This window comes from Corvus brachyrhynchos, unplaced genomic scaffold (genome assembly GCF_000691975.1).
Source record: "Corvus brachyrhynchos isolate BGI_N302 unplaced genomic scaffold, ASM69197v1 scaffold115, whole genome shotgun sequence".
Taxonomy (NCBI): Eukaryota; Metazoa; Chordata; class Aves; order Passeriformes; family Corvidae; genus Corvus; species Corvus brachyrhynchos.
In genome coordinates this window covers 15,255,825-15,262,776 of record NW_008239553.1, presented here as the reverse complement: position 1 = coordinate 15,262,776, position 6,952 = coordinate 15,255,825, and positions in this window count along the sequence as shown.

The following is a 6,952-nucleotide window of genomic DNA, read 5'->3' as shown; positions in this document are numbered from 1 at the left end:
AGACTCATTCCATCAAGAAAACAAATAGCATGGAGAGACTTCTAATGACACTGCTGTATTCTTTCTCTACTTACACTTGCTTTGTTTACTCTTTTTATTAATTCATATATTTCTAGCAGCACGTAGAGGATTGGTAGCGGATACCAGTAATTCCCTAATGTCCAAGTCTGAGCTTTGAACAGCAATTATCATGTTTTCAAGTGAATTGCTGTCTGCTTTGAATATGCTGTTTTCTTTCCTCACGTGAGATTGTTTGGCCATCTGTTGCTTTTGATTTATCTTTTTTCAACTCTCTCTTTAATGCTGTGAGAAGATATTTATGGAAAGTTTATTCATCAACATGTTTTTCAGTATACGTTTCAGTATGTGTTTCAGTATGTGTTTCCCTTGCACCATCAACCTAAGTGCTCCTCCAAATTCAGATTTCAGCTTGCAGCAAGTAATTTTTTTTCATAAATTTTATGTGTTGAGTTTTATGGATGTTTAACATGCAGCTTGTTTCTCTAAGAGTTAAATCAGTACTATCACCTACACATTACCAAAAAGGGTGATGCAGGAGGAGTGGTGTTATTCATGCAAATAGTTAATGGTATACAGTAATGTCAGTCTATTGAGAATCTTCACTGTCTTCTCCCATGTTATTTTTTTCTCTCATCTTGGTGTACAAAACCATGGTAAGGATCTAGCCATCAGTTTCTTTGGTGTGGCTTTTTGTACTTGTGCATTTCCACAGTGTACTCTGCTTAACTATCTCACCATGAGTTGTTCTTCCCTTCCTTCCAGAAAAAAACATAAAAACATTTAATCTCACTTGCTGTTGAACTGGTTGGAGCCTTTCTTTGTCTGTGTCTAGCCTAAAATATGCTCCAAAGCTTGCCCAACAAAATCCTGGACCTGCAGCTATTCAGATCAAAGGCTGGAATGTGCTGTGGTTTCTACTGTATACACCTGTGTTTCTTTCCTAAGGAAACCAAAGTATGGACAAAATGGAAAGAGAAAGGAAGGGTTATTGTTGTTGAACTCATATTTGTGAACTGAGTCATGAATTTTACGTGTCTTTTGTGAACGTGTATCTGCTAACCCCACCTTTGCTGTTCAGCTCTATAATCATGGTACAAATTACGTATATTTTATGCTCTTCAAAAATAATGAAACAACAATTAAGAGAATGAATACTGGCAAAGTTGTATTATGGGATCAAGTTACCATTTTCCACCTTGGAAAATCTGTGTACAGGCTTTACGTATAAGAAGCCTCCCCTAAACTATGCTGTTAACTCGGACTTTATCACTGTCAATATTACTAATTGCCTGTCCAGTTCCTGAACTATGTGAGATTTATAAATTATAAATTATTATAAATTCAGTGCTCTCACCTTTTACTCCATCTCAATTTCCAAAGGATATTTGCTGATCAATGGAACAAAGGTAACATTTCCTTTTATGACAAAAGTGAATAGGCAAGTATCAATTCTGAGTCACTGTTATGTATTCCTAGAAATAATTAAATGATATAAATTTGTGTTCTAAATTAAAGGTTTGCATCCTTGTGAATTCTCCTTTACCAGGTATTCAATAAATATATGTGTTCTCATTCTGTGAGGAGCAGCACCTTTATAAAGCTCTGGCATAAGCCATTGAGAATGGATTGTTGTGCAGAGATGCAAATTATACAATATACCCTAGTAAGAACTGAGTCAGTTAATGAAGCAAACATCCTTCAGTTCCTCAGTTCTTAGTAATTTCTGAACAGGATGTCATTAAAAAAAAAGTGTTCTGAATGCAAAAGTAGACCAGTTGAAAGACCTAACATAACAAGGAAAACAGATTTCTTGGGATGATGAAACGTGAAGCAGTAAGTTGTGCCTAGTCAAAGTCACCAAATGAGCAACCTCGGAGTATTAGTATACAGAAATATTCAATAGACATGGGGAGTTAGTTGTAACAAAAATGCTGTCTTGAAGCACTCAGAGGCAATAAAGTAATGCTAATGTACTGGACTGTACAAAACAAAATTGTCCATGATTAACTTCAAATTCAGGCTGTAGTATCTTCCTTTCATCAGAAGTGGGGACCAGTATTTTATGCACATAGGCATTCTTAGTAATTAATTGTCAATGTACTCACAGAAGAAGCCAATGACTTTGGACTTAATCCCTGACACCGGAAAGTTTCTCTATTTATTGTTCCTATTCCTCTTTAATTTATAAGAGGGTGGTGTATTTATAGAAAAACGCTAGCCCAATTACCAAATGGTAAACTGTGTCCAAAAAAGATTCTTCTTCTAACCTGAAAAAGAAAGGTGTGATTTGCAAATTTAATACAAGGATGGGAGAGATTTTATTATTCCGGGTGGCCATTCTGGAGTATAATAAAAAATCTGATTTTAAATAAGTCTATAAAGTTTTTTGAAGCATGGACTGTGACCACAAGAGAGGCTGTTGAGAAAAGGTTTCTGGAGTTAGTAGCTAAGATTATTCATACCTGGTAGTTGTGCAGTATATTTCTATCCCCTTCAGGCAGTTTAAAAATAATCTGAATATTGTGAACCGTTCTTTAAATGTATCAGATTACGGTTTCTTGAAACAATCAAAAAACGCTCAAATGTAGAAAGTACATAAATTCAGATTCAACCTGGACAGAAAATGGTATCTTGTTCACCATGGCTATGGACACATATAAAACAAAAAAAAAATCTAATGGTTTCTTGTGATCCCAAGGGTTGACCCTACAGGAGCATGTTATGTGTATTGGTTGGATGCTGTAATTACAAACAGCAACAGCATCCCAAGAGGTAATGACAGGTTTCCACGTGGCTGTTGCTTCAACATAACATGTTTTAAGACATGTTCTCTTAAAAATAGGAGACCATGAAGGGGAGAAACTCATAGTTTCTTAAGTAGGATTTTAAGCAGGCAGCCTCCAAAAGCAGGCTGAGATACCTGTAGATCAGGACATCATACTGTTAAAATTAATGACTTTACCAACATCTTGAAAATTATTCTTGGATGTGTAGTGACCTTAATATATGTCCTGTATTGTGACCTTCTGTGTTACTGTAGATTTGACGATACAGGATATTTCTCATGGTAAGGGAAGGGAGGTGCAAAAGAGAGTTGTTTACTGTAGCTACTTTATACCAGCTTTGCCAAAATATTCTTTCTAAAATCTTTTCAAACACCACACCTGTCTGCTAGGAAACAGAGCAGAGATTCCTTTTTTTTCCTTCACTATGAATAAGCACAATGGGAATTTTAAAAAATAAATTATGTCATTACTTACTGCTTTAGATGATGACTATTAAATTTTCCTTTTTTCTTGCAAGTGTCATAATTCCTTTGAAATAGATCAGCTGTGCAATGAAACTATTTTATCTGAAGGACATGAGACATTCAGAGATGTAGTAACTTACTTCAAAGACTCAGGCCTTATGATCATAACTAATACTTACAGTATTTAAAATTGTTTATTATTCCTCAAAGCATTTGAAAATTCTTCTCATTGTAAACAATATGACAACCTTCCTTGGTTAAAGTTCACAGCAGCTAAACTCCTGCTCAATCAAATTTTCCCTTAAGTTATTAAGCTGCAATTTTAAACACACATTGCAGCAAGGACTGCATTACATAATGTCTCCCTCAATCTTACTACTGTAACTATGAGACAACACCTATTCAAAATATGAAGCAGGAAACTTCGGGGTTTTTTCTCTGACAATGTAGCAGACTGGAGAGAGAAGTCTAAAGTTTGTCTGTTTAAGGGTGTGATCTGCATCCCTAGTTACTAATTTAGCATCAAACAAGATGATGGTTTAATTAGAAGCAGCCCATTGCCTTTGATAAACAGATGTTCCCTTTATTTAACTGCTGCCCACAAAGTTAGCACAAACAGATTTTTTTTCTTTGTTACAGACTGTTAATTTCCGGCCCTTGGTCATTGTGTTCCCATAATCAAAACATTCCCAATTAATATGTATTGCCATAAATTTATTAATTCATCCCTGCATGTCTCCATAATTTCCTTAAAGCACTTCAGCTAAGAAGCTGAGCTTCTCTGTCAAAGCTGTGTGAGTAACAGTCCAATAAAGCCACACCTAGTTGTCAGTGGACCAGGATTTGGGTAAACATGGGCCAACCCAGCACTCATGTGTCTGGTGACTTGGTAAACAATGAAGCATTCAGAATTTTAGGGTCCTACCTACTGTGTGAATACAACCCCACCTTGCTATTATTGCTGTAACAGCAAGGTAAACAAAAACTCAACACGCAATTCAAAAGAGCTACCATTGGACCTACTTAAAAATAATTCTGTGCAATTCTCAACAGGTTGCTAAGCAAATAAAGGCTCGGCTTTGTTCTACTTCTCTAGCCTCTAGGTAAATAACAAGTGTAGAAAAGCACCCACAAGTTAATAAGCAAATAAAGCTTTTAACTTTTCAAAAATTATCTGGTTTAGATACTGTAGCAGATGTTATCTTGAATGTGTTACTGATTGCACCAGTTTATGAAGAATGCTTTGCTTTATTCTATCAGGTTATATTTTATCTTTATGTATCTTTGAGAGCTAAAGATGTTTAACTTTGAACTTAAGCTGAAAGAATTACTAGATGTACCCTTAAAAATGGATATTTACCATTTCTTTATTTTTTCATTTCACTTCAACTGCTATCCATGTATAGCCACAACATTCATGTAGGTCAGGTTGTTAATACTTCCTAGGCATGGATATGAACAAATGTCCTTAAACTGTAGTTTGTTGATCACTACCTCCGTGGATTTGGTTAAACATACCTTTGTGATTGCTGTGTTCCAGATTTTCAAGCCTCAGCATCTAGCACACAAGTTATGTTTGAATAAGCTCTCTTTTCAATTATAGCTTTAAGGCTTCACAAAACCTCATAGGAAATTCTGCCATCCCAGGTTCAAATTCTTTATTCACATTCACTGACAATGCTTATATCTAGTGGGCAGAAAGATTTCCTCTCAAGCACTCCATCCACCCCTAACTAAGAGCATTCATTTTAATAGCATTTCTTGTAGGTACATAATAGTATAGTTTTGGTTATTTTGTGCTCGTGAATGGTTAAATATTTATGACCTGATCTTTTCAGCAGCTGAGCATCTCCTTGAAGGTGATGAATGCCATTGCTTTGATCAAGGTGCTACTTAAAACTTGCAAAGATGAACTGCTGCTGTAGTTGTGCTTGCTTTCACGAAATACTTAGGCCATGCAAGGGAATATAAGAGTTTCTTACTTTGCCTTTATTTCCCTGAAAAAACACACAGCTGGAGCCTATGAGTGAACTGTTACAAATGAAGAGTTCTACCTATCCTAAATCCTGTATTTATTTACACCAATGGGACTTCTTGTTTGAAAAAGGGCTAGTAACAGAAGCATTTCCAAAATTAAATTGTAAGATTTTCCACATGACTGTAAGAGGTTTTTTTCATGAGTTCCCTTAACTAAAAGTATTAGAAAGGAAATCATACAGGCTGTAGGAACCACTGTGAGTCAAAAAAACTACTGGGAGTCTTAGAACTATAATACACACATTAGAATGAAGCAATCACAGCTATATGGTATGAAAACCAATGATCACAATAGCAAATAGCTCTGCTACTGCAAACAAACTGCCCTTTCATTACATAAAATTGTATAGAAAAGTAAATTAGGCCACAAGTAGTAACATAGTTCAGTTGTAATACATGATACATTTCCTGCACCACTTTTGCTATACAGCTCTAGTTTCTCTGAGAAGACTATCCCAAAGTCTCATTTTAAAGAAATGTTGATATTTTATATATAGAGAGATATTTTTATACATTTATATAAGCTTTGAATATAAGCAAGGTCTGTATGGAAGCAGACAATTAAGGAAAAAAGCTCTCAATGTTGCTTTTCTAAAATTAATTATGAAAACAGAGTAGAGAATTCTCTATTAATAGGCTGATTCCCACTAGACAGTAGCCAAAGAAGGAGACTCCTTTCCTCTAGTTGGAAAAGACAATATGACACCCCATAGCTTGCTGGCAGTTTACCCCTGCATGGAAGACTCAATCTATGGTCATTTTAAAATGGCCTTCTTTCTTAACAGACAGGGATTTTGGCCCAGAAAAAGACTGAAAAAGGTGCACAGATCAAGGGCTTAACTATTTACCTTTTCAACTAGTACATACTAAAGAACTTGTTTAGCAAACAGATCAGTCCTAGGTGCATTGCAGTTCTACTGTCATTTAGGGCTTAAGTGAATGTACGGATTTACAGGTGGTTTGCAGCCACTATATGATTTTTGTCTTTAATTTGCCAGCAAGCCTTGGTTCTGTTTTGGAAGGTGACCAACTTATAAAATGTTCAACCTATAATATGCCCATCTAGGCCATATTTTAGCTTCACTTTATGCTTTTGGCTCCTTTGGCTTTTAGAGGCAGGAAAATATTGCTCGATAGGAAGGGTTATTTTTCGGTTGCCAGAATTCCTTTGCAGTTTTAATGGAAAGAAGCAGAACTTTTTGGGGGGAGCCAAAATCTCATTTCCATTCCACTCTCATACAGCCACTGTTGTATCTGCAGGGCCTGCAGAATGTAACTGCTGCGGCAGGGCAAACAAAGGCGCCATTCAGCGTGGAGAGCAGCTTCCCTTCCGCACCGCGCTCTGGCCACGGCGAGCTTGGCTAGAGCACGCTATCTGACCGACACAGGATTCTCTGCCTGAACAAAACTCCCCAAGGACACCCCTTTGGCATCCTGAATTAGTCCAGTGGGATGAAGACTTCCTTTTTAGCACTGGCATGAGCGCTGAAACACAGCTGTGACTTGCTTTTGTTTCCCCGCTCTTTACATACAGACGTATTCTTTGGGATCATACTTCACAAAACTATTGCTCATTGGAGCTCAGGTGGCTGGTTCCACTACCCCAACTGTGTGCTGGGATGGTATGTTCCGAAGTTACAGAAG